The sequence below is a fragment of the Mustela lutreola genome, chromosome 10 (assembly GCF_030435805.1).
Source record: "Mustela lutreola isolate mMusLut2 chromosome 10, mMusLut2.pri, whole genome shotgun sequence".
NCBI lineage: Eukaryota > Metazoa > Chordata > Mammalia > Carnivora > Mustelidae > Mustela > Mustela lutreola.
Genome location: NC_081299.1, coordinates 105,485,142 through 105,502,449, shown reverse-complemented (window position 1 = coordinate 105,502,449; position 17,308 = coordinate 105,485,142).

The window sequence follows — 17,308 nt, the reverse complement described above, 5'->3', positions numbered from 1 at the left end:
ATAGCTTTGAGGTTAGGTCTCTTGCCCATGTGTACATTCACACATCACATTTGACTTGTTTTTCTCTTGTTGTTGATGTTGTTGAGTTCCTGGGATCTCTAGCTATTGTGGATATTGAGAACCTGCCAGATCCATGGTTTGCAAACATGCTCTCCCGACTTCTGGACTGTGCTTTCCCTTGGTTGATAACGTCATTCAAGTCACAGAGATTTTAAGTGTCCTGAATGTCCCGTGTGTGAGTTTCCTTTTCTTTTCCATCCTGTGCCTTGCAGGTCGTATCCATGAAATCATTGCGCAATCCTGTTTTGTGAAGGTGAGGAAGATGGATGCTGCGGCGCTCGGAATTCAGAGATGAAACAGGATCGCTGGTGGAGGCAGGCAGCAGCAGGAACTGGAGACGCACAGGCCTGATGCTGGGGTCCTGACCAGATGCGATGGCGCGATGATAGGAATAGGTACGGTGGGCGAGCAGGAGCCGTGTACTGGAAATGGTACCCTGCCCATTTGGGGCAGCACTGTGTGTGGTGATGGCAGCAGTGAGACATAGGACTGGACATGTCCCCAAGCTCAGCCCTTCTTCAAAGGGAGCCTTTTATTGCACCCTGCTCCAGTCCTGTTTGAAGGGTTTCTTAATCCGACGAGGGACATAGACTCCTTCCACGACAAAGGGTGATGATAGTGGTGTGGTGACACCTGTCTCCGAGGAACTTCTCATCCCTCTATCGTGAGCCACTGTGACAGGTGAGCCACTGTCTGGAGTCAGCCGCCAAGAAGGGGTTCGAATGCCTCAAGGACACTGGGAACAACCTCCAAGAGGGACCAGTCTGTCATTGCCATGCTGAGCTGAATTCAGGTAAGACCTTTGTACCGTTGTTGTGTGTTCCCAGTTCATGGTCACGTAGTTCTGCAGGTTCTTCGATGGGAGAGAGGGCAGGGCCGTGTCTGAAGGGGAGCTGGAGAGCTCTGGCACGTCCACGACTGAGATGGAGACCCTGCCCCGAGTCATCCCTCAAGTGAACAAAGGGATGGATGTCATGCAGCATCCACCTTCCAGCCACTACTATTCATGCCACCTTTCTGGAAAACTTGTAGTGAGGCCCTCGGAAAGGATGGAGGGGGCGCACCTGTAGTCGCTCCTGTGGCACGTAGGGATATTACCTGCTTGGGGTGAGTCACCTTGAAGAAAAAAAGGGTTTGCCCCCTGTCAAGAGTGCTCCGAAATGACTAGAAGGGCATGAGGACTGCAACTGGTGAAAGCCTGTTTGAAAACCTCTCTAGGGCTGAAAGGGGTAGAATGTCCTGAGCATTGCCTCCTCGTGAATAGGCTATGTCATTTCCTTGCTTGAGGGAAGAAAAGAAATCATCCCGTATTTTCCACACTGAAAATCAAGGAAACACAGAACCTTGGATTGTATTTTGTTGTTGTTGTGGAAAGTCAGTAAGCCACCGTACAGTACCTCATCAGCTTCCGAGGTAGTGCCCAGCTGTTCATCAGTTGCGTTTCGCCCCCAGTGCTCATCCCATCGCATGCCCTCCTTTATGCTCCTGCCCGAATCGTCCCATACCCGCACCCAGCTCCCCTCCAGCAACCCTCTGCTTGTTTCTTTGCTTTTTTTTAAATTTAATTTTTCTTTATTTTCAGCATAACAGTATTCATTATTTTTGCACCACCCCCAGTGCTCCGTGCAATCCGTGCCCTCTATAATACCCACCACCTGGTACCCCGACCTCCCACGCCCCCGCCCCTTCAAAACCCTCAGATTGTTTTCCAGAGTCTATAGTCTCTCAAGGTTCACCTCCCCTTCCAGTTTTCCCCAACTCCCTTCTCCTCTCTAACTCCCCATGTGCTCCCTGCTATTTGTTAGGCTCCTCTGCTTGTTTCTTAGGGAAGAGCCTCGCATCGTTTTTCTCCCTCTCTGGTGGCTTCCCATTCAGTTTTCCCTCCCTTCCCCTGTGATTATCAAATGGCTTCATGCATAGGTGGAACTTAAGACCCAGGGCAGGGGATCCCAGTGGGCTTTCTTTCAGTGAGGTTATTGTGTACCTTTCCATGTTTGGCCGCGTTTCGCTTTTCCTGGGAACTGACCCATTCCAGTGATATGTGTCCATTGTGTGTGGGGGGACGGGGGTTCTTCATTCTTGCTCAGGGAGTTGGGATCCTGAAGCTGGTGTCAGGAGAACCTCCTCTGTGTTCCTGTTCCCCTGGTGCCCTTGTGGGGCCTCCCTTTCCTTCTCTGGAAGACGATGAGAGATCCAGTTGTGCAGTGTTTTCCAGAAGGCCCTCTAGCTCCAGTCTTCCAGGGGCTAGAAATAGCCTGCTTTGGTTTAGTCCACCAAACACGGGGTAGCAATATTTCCTTCAACTCCTTCAGGAAGACACACAACGAGGTAGAATGGAAATACCAGAGGAGCGTAGCTCCAAGGGGACGTGGGTGAAATGCTTTTACGACAGCCAATATCATAGGAAGGTGTGTTTTTTCTGTGATCACTGAGGTGGGCACTGGCCTTTCCATATCAACAGATGTCACTTTTGTCTTTGGGCTCTTTCACTGATCTTTAATGTGCATTCACGTACAGCCGGAGGAGACCTGATTGGGAAACTCTCAGAGCGTAATCTCATCTTCGATCTCCTAATACCCACCTTTCAAAGACAATTTTGAAAATACAGTCTAATGGACGTACAGTATTTTCGTCGTTTCAGTTGAAGAGTAGGGATTCAGGAGTTCTGTATGTGACTCCGTGCTCAGCACAGTAAGTGTCTTCTTAATCCCAACCCCCACTTCCACCCCTCCGCCCACCTGGTTCCCACCAGTATGTTCCCTATATTTGAGCCGGTGTTTTTGATGGCCTCTCTTTCCTGATTCCCTTTATTCTTTTCTGTTTCTGAAAAGTCACACATGAATCAAAGCCCATGTTAACAAAACACCCACGGATGTTAAGTCTTCCGTCTGTATCTTGGTCTGTGTGAATTGTGGAGAAGAGACCACCAGGTTCGGTCCACAGTGGCTCCCAGGGTTCCCCATCCCTGCTCTGTACCTGCCTGTCTCTCCTCTGAGCGGTTGCTGAAAGGTTTCTGACCAAGGGAACATAGGGCAAGAGATGGTCTTTGACAGCTTCAAGCTTTCATGACCAAACCCGTTGTCACTTCCCTGGGACTCTCTTGTGTTCCATCGCTTTCTGCCCAGGATCCCGGAACTTGGCAAGCCAGCACTGGTGTTTCGAATGGCCTTGCACAGAGGCCACAGTGGAAGCAGCGTAGGAGTGCCCAGGCTACTAGGGAGAAAGGGACTCAAGCTCAGGATTTCGCTTCCACTGAACAAACTGTCTTTCCTGCCATCCTGCCTCCCTATACTCTGGAGGAGAAGAGGAGGAGAGGCCTGTGGGGGGTGGACCAAGCCCTGCCTGGCTGTTGATCTTCCTGACAATCAAACACCTGTTTGTGGCTGCCAGACGGTTGCCCATCGATCTCTTCCTGGTGGTGAAAGAGAGGACGTTTTGTCCAGTGGTCCGCTGGCAAGTTGTCTCTCCGTGTGCTCCGGGGACAGGTGGCCGGGGCATTAGCTGCGAGCATGCTGGAAGTGCAGAGTGTCAGTTCCCTCCCAGGGGTACTCAGTCGGAATCTGCCCTTTGCCGAGAAACCCTGGGCATCAGAGCCTGAGAGGGTCGTCCCCCCAAAAGCACTGTGGAATGTTCCACAGAGGGAACGCTAATGGGCCACCTTGATCCACCAGCGGGGAAGGGGTGGTTGTTTCCTGGGCCCTTTGGGCCATTTCTCTCTGCCGAGAACCCCCTGAAGGGTTGATTCCCCAGTGGCCCTGGTGGGGATGGTTCTGGGAGAAAGGAAAGAACACCCCCCAGGCTGGGACTTAGAGTCGAGATGGAAGCTAAGCCTGCACCCAACAGCAGGAGCTCCAACTCGCCCAGGCTGAGCGACTGCTCAGGAGCTCTGTGTTGTGCTTTGGCTAGGTCCTTATGTGTCAGCTGATGGTATTGGGGATTTTTCTTGTGGTGCTGGATCCTGTCTTCTTAGATTCCCTGGCGCTGCATCTGCAAGGTTGGGGACCCTTGGCGTGTCCTTTTGCTTCCATGTAATTTTGGACATCCTCTTTGGATTCCGGGTTGACCCAGTGCTGGTTGGGTAGCATGTAATTGAACTTCCATGGATTCGTGGTCTCTCCAGGGTTGCTCTTAGGGTTCATTTGGCGTTCCATAGCATCGTGCTGAGAAAAGATGCGTGGGATGATATCCATCTCTTGGAGTTTGTTGAGACTTGGGTTGTGCCCTAACGTGTGATCTACTCTGGAGAATGTTCCATGTGCACTGGAAAGCACTGCGGATGCTGCTGTTTCAGGGTGGAAGGTTCTGCATCTACGTGTTGAAACGGGTGCATCCCTCAAAGCCATAGATTCCTTGTTGATTGTCAGTTTGGATCCTGTGTCCATTAGCAGATGTGGGGTGTTAGAGTCCCCCACTGCATGGTACTGCTGTCAAAGGTGACTTAATTTGTTATGCACTGTAGGATGCCTTTGGGTGCTCCCCTGGTGCGTGTCTACATATTTCGAGATGTTCTCTCCTATTACATGGCCTCCCTTGCGAGGAAGTAGTGTCCTTCTCTGTGGCTTCGTACCTCCCCCCTTTGGTTCAGAGTCTGTTGTGTCTGGAGAGAAGGATTCCTACCCTTGCTTCGTTTCACATCCATTTGCATGATAGATGCTTCTCCCCTGCTCACATTCCCTGTGTGTGTTGGTCTACCGTGTCAGGCGAGTTCCCCATTTCAGACAAGTGAGTGGAACATGGGTGTGTCACCTGGTGGATGATGGAGACCAGGGACTTCAGAACCACCTGGACCTGACAGTGCCCTTGGCCAGCCAGGAGAGTGTGGGGTTTCTCTGGTCAAGGATCCGAACCTTTATCCTGGCAAGGGAGAACCAATCTCTGCTCCATCAGGCCCCAGTCAGGGAGCAGTGGCTACCATGGACCTGACCAAGAGGGTCAGGGGCCTGAAGGGCCCCACGGCCTTGCCAAGAACTGCGTAAGGAAATGCAGGATGGCTGGACATCCTAGTTCCTAGGTCAGCATAGATGTGAATAGAGCCAGGGACACCTCCCAGTTTCTTTAGTTTTTCTCCAGCCTCACCCAAAAGAAGCAGGGAAAAGGAATCCAGAGATCCTGGATAAGGATCCCAGGGGGATTCCAGTCTTGGTAAAGGGTGAACCTGGAGAGCCTATAGGGAAACTGAGGACGGGATGTCCTGCCTGCCCTTCTTCCATTTACAAAATATCTTCCTCAGGTTTTGGAGCTTCCACAGGCAGGGTTGGATCTCTTTGCATGTGTTTTCCCTACATCGTGCTGATGCAATTCAGGAGACTGACCTCGACAACCGTCAGTCCCAAATACTGGGTCCAAACCCACACAAGCACACGCACACATAGCATATCCCCAAGGAAGCAAGACATCGTCCTCCTTGCTTTAGAGGGGAGAGAAGCAGCCCCTCTCCTGGGCAGCACATAGTTCTGGGGAGGGGAAGGAACTCTCCAGGACTCTCCTGGTCAGGGTATGTTGCCTTCCTGGGGAAGGACCTGCAACGTCTCCATCTCAGGGGCCCTGAGGGCTGTCTCTGCTGTTTGCCCAGATGCCTGACACAGAAATGAACCTGTCCTCTGAGGAAACGGCATTTGGAGGTGCCACCAGTATTGAGTAGTGCCACCAGAAGTGAGGAGGGCTGGCTCCTCTCCTTTCTGCCCCATTGAATAGCTGCTGACTCTGTAAGATTTCTGGGTTCAGGAATGAAGAAGAGAGTCTGTACACGTTGTACATTACCGTAGGAAATAAAAGAACCAAACGCACACGTGGGCAGGTAGAGGAGAAAATAGAAACCTTTATTATTATTATTATTATTATTATTACTATTACTATTTTGGTAAGAAAACTTTAATCCCAAGGGTTCTCATTCCTTTTTGTTGTTGTTGTTGTTGTTGTTGTTGTTGTGGTTAAATAACAACCCTTTATTTATATTCAATATTGCCCCCTCCAGAACAAGTAATTCTGTAGGGGAGAGGAAGGGGTGTTGAGCAGCAGATGGGGCTCGTGCACCACAAGTAGCCCAGGGGCCGAGGGGCAATCCTTGGCTCAGCCAGTGTGCACGGGTTCAGGTCTGATGGTGGCTGTAGCCAGTGGTCCTGGTGCTTGTGTTCTGCTGGCCAGCTAGGACCGCGGCTCCAGCTGGCATGACAGGTTGTAGCTAAGGACAGAGGGACACCTGTGAGTTGAGCAGCAGCTGGCATTCAGGAGTCCCTCCCAGGGTTTTCCCACAGCTGGTGTCTGGCTGCCCAGGGAGCCCTAGAAGGAGGATCCCAGGCGGGGCCAGCAGAAAGAGTCCACCCCGACGTCACCTGACCCAGCTCCTGAGTGGGCCTCACCTGTCATCCTCGCTGAGCCGCTCCACAGCCCAGAACCAGGCCGTGAATGGATGCTGGGGCTCTAGGCAGTAATTCTCTGCCGCCGCCTGGAGCAGCATGATGTCCGTGAGGACTCGGTATTCCTGGGCCGGGAGAGAGGCACAGGATGCACCCCGAGCCTGGGTGGGGAAGCTACAGGGCCAGGTGAGGGCCGAGCAGCGGGACAGGGGACGGGTCCTGGGTCTTGGCACACATGACCACCCTCCTGCATGCAACTTCCTCTGGTCCCAAACTGTTCTCAGAGGCTAGTAGAATTAGCCCCTCCTCCATCAAGGGAAGTTCTCCTTGATGCCCTTCTGGATCCCTACTGACTGACTCGATGGGTCCTGCACTTCATTCTTAGCAACCTGTCCCAGGAAATGGGAGATGGAGGGGAGTGGATGGAGCCAAGCAATGTTCTTCCCAGGGGCGTCTCTGATAGGGGTTGCCTGCCCTTCCCTACAGCCAGGGCTACGTATGCTCACCTTATTCTTTTTGCGGTGGTTGATCTCATTGCCCTGGAAAGCAGACAACCGTTGTCCTTCAGAAAGAGGCCCCCGGTCAGTCCTAGCAGCTTACACCCACCCGTTCTGAGGCTGCGTGTAGGCCAGGACCCAGGAGGGGGCCGCCAAGCCACACACACAATGAGACTGGGGTTAGGGCAAGCCCTGGGGTCCAGAGGAAGGAAGACTGGGGGCTGGTGAAAGGGCTCCAGGTCAGCCCCCTGCAGCACAACAGTCTGTGGTGACTGAAGGGAGCGGCAGACGCCTCAGGCAGGCAGGGCCTGCTGGGCTCCTGAAGTGTGGCTGATGTGCAGGGTCCTGACTTCACTGTCCCCGACAGGCAAGGTCTGAGGGAGAGGCTGCAGCCCATGCACACAGAGCGCATGCAGCTTCACCTTCAGGATGCGCTGGCGCTTGCCCAGTCCTGGGCCACCCGTCTGGGTGCAGACTCCCTTCCCGCAGCACTGAGATGGGCGCAGAGTCCCTTCCCTCAGCACTGAGATGGGCAAGAGATGCCAGTTCTTAGGGGCGGCTGTGAGGCTGTGGGGAAGGGAGGTCTCCGAAGGACTCAGAGCTCAGGGCTCAGTCCGGGGACTCTCTGCTCCCTGTCCTCAGGACTCTGGTCCCTCCTCCACAATCCTCAGGCTCACCCACCTCCAGGTAGTCCTCCATTGCTGTATCCAGCACCACCAGGTCGGAGAGGAAAGTGCCAAGGTATGGGACGACACCCTGTGTCATGAGGGGTAGGTTTGGGATGGATGCGTCCCTGCTGTCTGGTGCCCACAGGGGCCCTCCCCGAAAAGACTTCAGCATCCTGGCCCACCCCACTTTCCCACATGGAAAAGGGCCTAGGACCCTTAGTTGCTTCCCCTGGATTCGCTTTCCCCTCACCCTCCCAGAACATCAGACTCCTCCTAATCCCCTCCAGGGCCTGCTTTTTGAAATTCAAAAAACCCCTGGCTATGGAGCCCTGGGCCCCTCCCCAGCCCCAAATCCATTCTCTACCCAGCCTGCTAGACTACTTCCTCCTGGTCACGGTGGGGGGGGGAAGAAGACATTGAGCAACTGTGGTGGCAGGAGGTGGAGCTGGAGTGGCAGGTCCCACCTGTCCTGATCTGGACGCTTCTAGCCCTCAGGGAGGAGCCCCTCTCCCCTGGCCTTGGAGGCCCTGTCCCTCAGGCACACTCACCTTCTTGGGCAGCCCCTTCCGCGCTCTCTGCAGCTGCCTCACCAGGCTGGCCAGTTTATTCGAGGGCCGCGTCTAGAGGGCCAAGGACAAGATCCTTGAGAGCAGAATAGCCTCAGTCCCCTTGCGCCCACCGTCTTTGACTGCAGACCCTAGACGTCCGACCTACGTCTGCTGATACTGACGCTCCATTCCCCTGAAGCATGCCACGAGTCCTTGTAGAACAATCTCAGCTCCCCCATTCAGTCCATGGGGGACCTGCAGCTTGGAGCCTGGCCTCCCTGAGCCTGTTTTCCCATGGGCAGAAGGGGGAACTCCACCTACCTCCTGTGGTCTCCTGAGCACTCAGGATCCTCTTAGGATCATCATTTTTGTGGCCCACAACCCATCCCCACCCCATCTGTGAGCAGGGGCCTGTCCTCTGGGCTGTCCGCGTTCATGTGGGCCCCCAGGTGGACCTTCTCGATGGACACAGAGAGACCTGAAATCTAGCCTAGGGAGTGTGGATGGGCAGCACCCGCTTGTCCCAGCCCCAGGGGGAATCTTCAGCCCAGGCTGTCAGCACATTCCTGCCAAAGGCTTCTGCTCCCCGAGGAATGCTTCAGGCCATTCCCTACTTCATCCACACAGGATCATGCCTCCTCACACCCCTCTCCTGTCCTTGGAGCCCTGCACCTCCCGTGCTACCTTGATGAGTAGTTCCCTGCCCTGGGGGTTGTCTTCTCTGCAGAGCTTTTGGAATGTTCGGAAGCTCTTCCTAGAAGAGAGGGAAAGAAGTTAGGCTCAGGGGAGTCCTAACGTGGCAGGGTAGAGTGCGAGTCCCTTTTCTTGGAGAGCCCCGCATGTCCCCGGGGCTGGCTGAGGGTTTGCTCTGGGCTGCTCTGAGCACTGGGTTCTTTGTAGGACATGGGAGGGAGTTCTCCTGGGCGTCCCCCTGGGCGTCCCTTCCCAGCTTAATTGAACAGCTCGGTTTGGGTGGGGTTCTGGCTGAACCATGGGCCGAGACTTCAGTGGCTGCCAAGTCACCACGTGGAAATATGGGATTCAGCTGAGGCCAGGGTGGGGCATGGAGGACATTGGATTTCTCAAGCAAGAGGCCTGGTGGCCTGTTCCCCAGGAAGGCTGAGAGGAGCAGCCCCGGGCCCAGGTCCTTTGGTCGGGGTTTGCTGCCTCCCAGGAGGTCCAAGCTGACTGAGGGGGGCAAAGGACAGGCCTGGGGGAGATCCCGCCTCCATCCTGGTCCCTCCTGCAGAGAAGCCTCCTCACCTGGAAACGTTGTCCCATGTCCTCTGCAGGCGGTGGATGGAGGCACTCTGCAGAGCCGCCAGGATGGCACGCAGGGAGGAGTAGTTCCCTAGGATCTGACAGGCCTGGGGGAGGGAAGAGAAGGAGCTGTCAGTGGGAGAGCAGGAGCCCCAGATGCTCGAGAGCTTTAGTGCCCCCCTCGGTTTAGGGCTCCCCCACGGGTGAAGCTGATGTCCAGGGAGCTGCAGAAGGGCACAGGTCAGCCCTAAAGAGGAACACTGCTGGCGAGAGGGAGGATTTTCCCTCACTGCAAAGGAGGAGTCACGTGGGAACTGAGCGTCCCAACGTTGGGCCATGCCCCCGGGAGGAAGAGCCTAGGGACCACAGGCCTTAGAGCAGGGCCTTCAGCCCTGAGAAGGGAGCAAGACAGAAGAGCAGTTCCCGTGGCTCAGGAGAGCCTCAGGGAGCTGGGGCTCCCACAGCATACCTTGGCCACCCGGATCCAGTGGCCCACCACCACGGCCCTGTCCCGCGCTGTCATGCTTGGGTCGCCAAGGCACGTGGTGACGATGCAGCTGGCCACAGCATTGAACTGGGCGATGGTGGCCCGGACTGTGGGTGCCAGGTGCTCATTGCCAGGCCTGTTCCTCCGGGACCAGACGGAGCCCAGGCACTGATGGGGCACCACCTTCTTGAACAGCTCCTAGGGGACAGGGGGAGGTGTGTTGAGCCCCACACATGTTCGCCCATGCAAGGCTCATGTCCTCGGGAGGGGTCCCAGGTCAGAGCTGGAGCTCAGGAGGCTGCGAATGTGGCCGGAGCCTGCTTAGAGAGCCTGGATTTCATGCCCCTCTTCTTCTCCGAGGGAAGCCAGTGCGGGATGCCCCAGGAGCCAAGAGAGGCAAGGGAAGGGAGGAAAGCGTGTGCACCCTGATCATTCCATGTCCAGGGGGCCGCTCCAGGTGGTGCTCCCAAGGGGGCATCTCCTCCTCCAAATGCTCCTCCCTGCGGTCCCTGTCTCCTTTCAGGTGCCCATTGTCACCTGGTGGCTGAAAGCATGGCTTTCCGTGTCTAGCCTGTCCTTCAGGACGCATCAGATGCCTAAGCCCGGTTGATGGTGCTCAGGCTCCCAGGCAGATGGGTGGGCGACCCGTGGATGGGATTGCACCCAGGGAGCTGCCCTCCTCCCCGCGGGGGACCAGAGCCTTCCCATTTACGGGCTCTCGCTTCTGACTCATTGCATCTGCGTGGTACCTCTGCCTCAGTCCTTCTCCGTGCCTGTCTCCACAGTCCGCAGCTGGACAGTGAAAGCTCAGGTCTAAAAACCCTGATGGGTTTCCCCGGCCGGTTAGGGCTGCAGCTGAGATCTGGCCCTATATCCTAGGAGTCCACATCAGGGAAAAGCCGGTATAGGGCAGCGGAGAGCAGAAGAAAAGCCGGCCCTGCCCTCCTGCCCTGGGGGCCCAGCTGCTCACCGCATCCATGTAGGTGAGCTGCTCTGCCACCAGCTTGGGAGGGAAGTCCAGGAGGTCAGGCTCCCTCTCTTTGAGCCGCTTCTTGGGTTGGCAGGATGCCTCTGCGGCTGGAGTGGGCTCAGTGGCACCTGAGACAGGTGGCGTGCAAACTCCCAGGCAAGCCGATGGCCCAGCCGTCTGTGCCTCAGGACCCGGCGACCATCCGTAACCTAGGAGCCCCTGTTCCAGTTCTGGAGCAGCCGGTGGAGGGGAGGCTGGCTCGGACCCTGAAGGTGATGGCTGATGCAGAGCCAGGGTTGCCTCTCGCTCCATGGGAGGCTCTTTGGCCGGCTCAGCTGCTGGAACGCGTCGCATAGTGGACACGGGGGTGGGAGTAAGGGGAACGATTCAGCCACATCACTGACACTCCATGTGCCTTTCCCTGAACAGGACGGATCCCATGGCCTTTCAAGGAATACCCAGCCCATGAGCCCCATCCCAGATGGCCTTCCCAGCTTGCAATGCCCCTTACCCTCCGCCTCAGCCTCTGTGAGCTGCAGAAGTTGCCGCTGCCTCAGCGGAACGGGGGCATGGGTGTTCAGGTCCCGGTCATGCCACGTGACGTGCACATAGGCCCCCTTGACCTCCACATGGGCAGTGTGCAGGGACTGCCCGATATCCTGCCGTGTCTGCTCGGGCCAGGTTCCCAAGATGGGACACAGAGTGCTGGGGAAAGTCAAATGTGGGGCAGAGTCAGAGACCTGGCCTTCCCTTCCTTTTCCATGCTACTCCCACAGCACCATTCTTTCGGTGTGGGCCCCACAGAATGGCGCCAGCCCACGTGCAACCCCTCTGGAGCTGTCCTTGCTGACTGCTGACCACGTGGGATGAGGGAGGGACCTCCCATAGGTCTGTCCTTTGGCCCCTCAGTCATGCATCCTCCCTGCAGACCAGTGTCTGGGCTTTGGTTGGAGGCCGACGGGTGAGTGGTCCGGTCCCCACCCTTTCTGTCCTTGGCCCCACTGGTGGTGGTCGGCGGAGGTGGGTATGGATAGGGGCAGGCGGAGCAAGAATGGACCATCCAAGGGATGGCTGTTGTAGGCACCACCTCAGCCCACAATGGGCTCTGCTTCCCAGAGTGCTTGGCATCCCGTCCACACCTCTCTCGGACTCTTTGGCTTCTTCAGAGGAAGCCGCCCCACTGAGCTCTCCCGTGGAAATCGAGAGTCCTGGGAGATCCATGGTTCTGAACATCCCTCGCCAGCAACATCCCCTGTCGCCTCCCACCCCGCTCTGTGGAGGCAGCAGGACCTCCTCTGGCACCCAAAGACCTATCCTGTTCTTCCTTGATCGTAGAGGTGCATCCTCGTAGTCCCAAGAGAGGTGGATCCATTCTTCCCTAGAGTAGGTCACAGAGATGCCCCATCTGATGAACGCTAGACATGCGTGCTTAGGATGTGGAGAGTGCCTATGTGACCCTGGGGCGAGAATGGAGACCCAGACATTGTCTCTACGTTACCCATTCACTGCTCTTGGTGACTAGAGAGTGCCTGCATTCCTAGGTGCTTAAGAGCCATGATTGAATGAAATCATCCCAAACAAGACTTTGCAAATCCGGAGTGGCCCTTGGGCTGCTCTGCCTGCTCCCAGTGTCCCCTCGACCTGGGCACATAAAGGACCACAGTCAGGAGCAGCTAGATGGCATCTCAGAGGTCCTTTGCCAATAGGCAAGCTGCCAGCTTTCCGTTTCCTTTCTACAGACCCAGCAGGACCACAGGCCTGTGAGGGTTGAGCCTGAACGCGTCTTCCCTGGAGAGGGAAATGTTCAGCGCGAAGATGCCCAGCATGTCCAGCAGCCCTTTCTGCAGAGCCGGGCCCCAGAGAGGCGCGTGCCATGTTTCCTCCCATGACTCCCTGCAGTCGCCTTACGAGGTTCATCCTCTTAGCACCTCCACTTTTCCGGACAGGAGAGGGAAAGTCAGAGAGGTGCAGTGACATTCCCAAGACCTACAACTAGTAGACGGAAGGCTCCCCCTTGTGCTGGCTACGGGGTGGGCACTCACCTAGGGAACTGCTGATCCAGGACCTGCTGGGCTGACGTGAACATCTGATAGATGGAGCACATGGTGGTGACGTTTGAGAGGCTTCTATCCGGGAAGGATAGCAGCAGGGAATGTCCCCATCTCTGCACTGCGCCTTCTCTGAGCGCCAGCATCGTGCAGGCCTCGTCCGGGGACAGGGATGATGCCTTTTCCAGCAGGCAGACAAGGGGGCGGGGTGGGGAGCAACATAGTCAGCTTCAACGCCGTGAAGCCCCAGGAAGAGCAGGGTCTGGAGCTCAGACTGCATCCTCCCATCCCTTTGGGAACTTGGGCAAGACGACGAGGGACTTGTGTGCCCACCCAGAAAAAAGGTTCTTGGCTGAAAACCTAAAAGCAACCTCCAAAGGACCCATCTAGGCTTAAATGTACTGGTGCCTTCAACATGTGTGGTTAGCTGGACAGCAATAGCCTGTCTGTCTCTTCCCAGCCTGTATGAAGATCTGTATGTGTATGCCATGGAGTCCTGAGGAAGGAGCCCTGCTGTCGAGAGGACAAAAGAGAGGTTGAGAATCTCCAAGCCTGCTCAAGATCATCCGCGTTGGGTCTGAGATCTGTCCAAAGCATGGGCTGCATGGCATTTCGCCTATGCTGATGCGGTTTGGCCTGTTGCTGTCAGGGGCAGAAAGGTTCAGGGGGAAACCACCTTCCTTGGCAGGCCCCAGGGCAGCCAGTTGTGTCTAGTCTGGGTTGTGGCCTGGCCCCGGTCATCTCTGGGTCCTGAGACTGGCCATGAACCTGGGCCCGTTCTCACCCCAGACCAGGACTGGATGTTGTTGGTGGCCTGAGGTCCCTGCTGCTTGTCAAGGGAGGTGGAGTAGCTGAAGCCTTGCAGCAGCTCATGCCAGAGCCAGCTACCTGGGCCAGGAGGCATCGGAGGCCTTCCACCCAATCTTTGGGTCTACGGTCTGGCAGATGGAGTGACCCAAATCATCTGTGAGGACCCTTGAGGTGCCCGTTCCTTGCAGCATTGCTGGAATGGGCAAGCAATTTGAGTCACGTCAAGTTCCAGCAGCAATGCTAGACCGAGTCACTGTGGCAGACCACGTCCTTTAGGGGGGACTGTGAGGACCTAGAGGGAAAGAGCCTGTGAGCTGGTGGACCTCCTAGGATTCGATGTGTTCTGAGAGATGATACATTCCAGAAAGACCTGTAGAATGGCTTGATCCCACCGGCCCCTTGGTAGGTTCAATCACCCTATCTGGTATGAGGATTTAGAAGGGCGTGGGCCAGTTCTCCAGAACCCAGCTGGGTTCTCCACAGCTTAGCTGGCATGAGTAGGGAAAAATCGTAAAACCCGTGGGAAAAGGCCCAGATACTCATGGCTTCGTGAAAAGCAACACAAGGCCAGAGGAAAGAAAGCAAAACAACTTCCCCCCATGCCCCGGAAAGCATTCACTCTATTCTCTACCAGTCCCACGTAGGTGAAGAGTGTCTTCCTCCCTTACTTACTCATAGGTGTGGCATATGTGCGGAGGTGTGGGTTACTCTGGGGTGGGGCCGGTGGAATAGTCAAGTGGAAACACTCTGGGAAGGCCCCAGGTTTGTCCCCATCGTTGCATGGGGGCCCTGGGTGTGGAGGAGCTTCTTCCTATTCTCACCTCAGAGCAGCACTGATCCTGGGTGGCCTGGGACACCTGACCCTTGTCCAGCGAGTTGGAGTCGTTGAAGTCCCCAGCCAGCTCATTCACAGTCTCTGGGGTGCAGCTCTGAAAATGCAGTGCCCCATAGACACAGGGCCAAGAGCCATTAGCAGCCTCCCGGAACATTGCCACCAGGGGACACCCCCACTAGACATCGTGTTCTCCAGTTCAGGCTAAGAGGGATGGCTGAAAAGACATCGAGCAAGGAGGTAGCCAGAGGACACTCTAAGGCTCATGACTACCATGAGCCTTATCATTGTGTCAGCCCTCCCCTTTTCATCCAGCCTGCTATGACCTGGGGTATGAACATGACAGATGGGTCCAGCCTCCAACACCAGGCAGCTTGCTTCTGCCCAGGAAGGGCATATCCCTCATTCCCTGTCCCAAATTCTACAGACACACACACACACACACACACACACACACACACACACACACACAGAGAGAGAGAGAGAGAGACGAGCTCCCACACTGTAAGAGACAGTGGTGTGTGCCCGCTGAGGTGGGACCACAGTTGTTGCCCGCTCTCCAGTGGGCTGCCCCGAGCTGCCTTGTGTTACCTGTTGGTGTCTCCGGCCCCATGACCAGAAGCTTCGGAAAAGAGGGCTGAAGCACTGTCTGCAACTGCAGTAATGTCTCTGGCTCTGGGCTCCCGTGGGCCCAGCACCCCTGGAAGTAGGAAGACAACAACTGAACATGGTGTTCTGTCGAAGGTCTCCACTCAAGTGTGCTGGAGAGCAGGTTGCCCTTTGAAAGTGGGTGCCTGGTTACCAGAGTTCCAAGTTCGGTTGGGGCCTATCATGAAGAATATGAGGTCACGCTTTCAGGATTCTAATACCTGGGGCCCTTCTTAAAGTCACCCCCTCTCTGCAGCCCCTTCACTTGACTCTTGACCTCTCTTCCCCGGGACTGTACACAATGAGCCAAAAGTGCCAGAGGCACCATGCTCTGGAATTGGCACTCAGGTCCTCCCTTTCAGGAGACAGAGCTGAAGTCAGACGTTTGTTCTCTGTCCTTTCCCACTCCTGTGTCCTCAGTCATTGTGTGTCTCCCCTAGTGCCCACATTCCCAACCTGCATAGTGGGGACCAGGGAGAATCTAGTTCCTTGGGACATCTTAGGGTGTATGTAGACCGTATTTGTGGTATGTGTGCGACGGTGTCACGGGAATCAGAGGCACACAGAGAAGGCCAGATGAATTGCAGGAAGGGGTGGGACGTGGCCTGGAGGAACACTCCGAGGAGGCCTGGGTCCCGGCTTTGTGTCGTTTTGGAACCGTCCCTTTCCCTCTTGGCGTCATTATAATGGGGCACCATGATGGGGTGGAAATGCACGCAGATGCAGACTTGGTCATCCTCGGTAGTGAAACGGTTCAGTTGTTTCCCACATAGCTTTAGAAAGAGACCTCTTTCCCTCGTTCTGGTATATGAGGGGAGCAGCCTTCACAGTGGCTCCCAGGGATCCCGACCTGTGGTGGAGGCATCACTCTCCAAGCTCTGGGTGGTTAGCGAGTGGCTTCTGAGCCACACGATGTACTTACTCAACGTGATGAAATAGCATGCCTCGTGTTTCTCTAGATGTCAGGCAAGGAGTTGCGCACTTCCTAGTTTCTTTGCTCATGGTCCACTTCTCCCTTGTTCCCCTTTTCTTCTCGGACTCTGAAGCGAAAAGCATGCCCAGATGGTTGGGGCTGCCATCCATCGAGGCTCACAGTGCCAGGAACGGAGGCAGTGGCAAGGCCAACATGCGCCCAGAAACTCAGATTCTGAGTTGAATGGCTCCCCGAATGATGGGTGCTAAGTTGGGGAAAATCCTCTGCTAGTCGAGCCTCAGTCACAACCACGGGCTCACAAGTATGGTGATGTGGAGGAAACATGCGAAATTGTGCCTCCATTCCTCTTCTGCAACAACCGTGGGGCATTCAGTCCGTGCATTTGAAGATGCAGGGTATTGGGGCAATGCCGTTGCAGAGGGACAAGAGATCGCTACCTGTCTCCCAGGCCTGAGGCCCTGTCCCTGCCTTCCTCACTACCCTCTGCTCTGCTCCCAGTTGCTCTCCAGCCACACTGGATGCCTCTTTCATGTCCTCTGGCCAACCCAGCTTCTGGTAGTGAGGCTCTAAGGCAGAGGTGCCTTCCCTCTTCATGACACAGGGCAGCCAGACTTGTGCGGGACTAGCTCCCTTGTTTTCATTCTGTCCTCAGCGCTGTCCCCCTCAGTGAGGCCTTTCGGGCCTTTCTCTCCAATGACTCTGCAGCCTTCTTTCAGAGTATTCTTCGTTTGTCTCACGGAACGCTTGCTCTTTTCTTTCGCATGGCACTGTTTGGTGCGTTGGTCCATCTCTAGACTGTGGGACCCTCCATACTGTGTTGCACAGTGACTTGTCCCAGTGTGCATTCCCACGGATGGTGTCCAAGGGTTCCCTGTTCTCCGTGTCCTCACCGGCATTTGTTAGCTCCTATGCTCCCAACCAACAATGTACCGTAGGATCCCAGAGTTCCACGCCTGGGAACATACTCCTAGACAGCCAAGGAATATGTCCAAGAACTCCCTGCGCCCACCCCCATGGTCAGGAATCCTTGTGAACACCACTTATTCTGGTCATCCTTTTAGGGCCTAGGAAAATGAAGTCATTGTGTTGTGTAGCTGAGACGTGCACAGTGCTCGATGTCAGTTCTTTCAATCCAACTGGGGCCGAAAATATTTTACTATTCATAATGAGCCTCAGGAAAGTTGACTTGG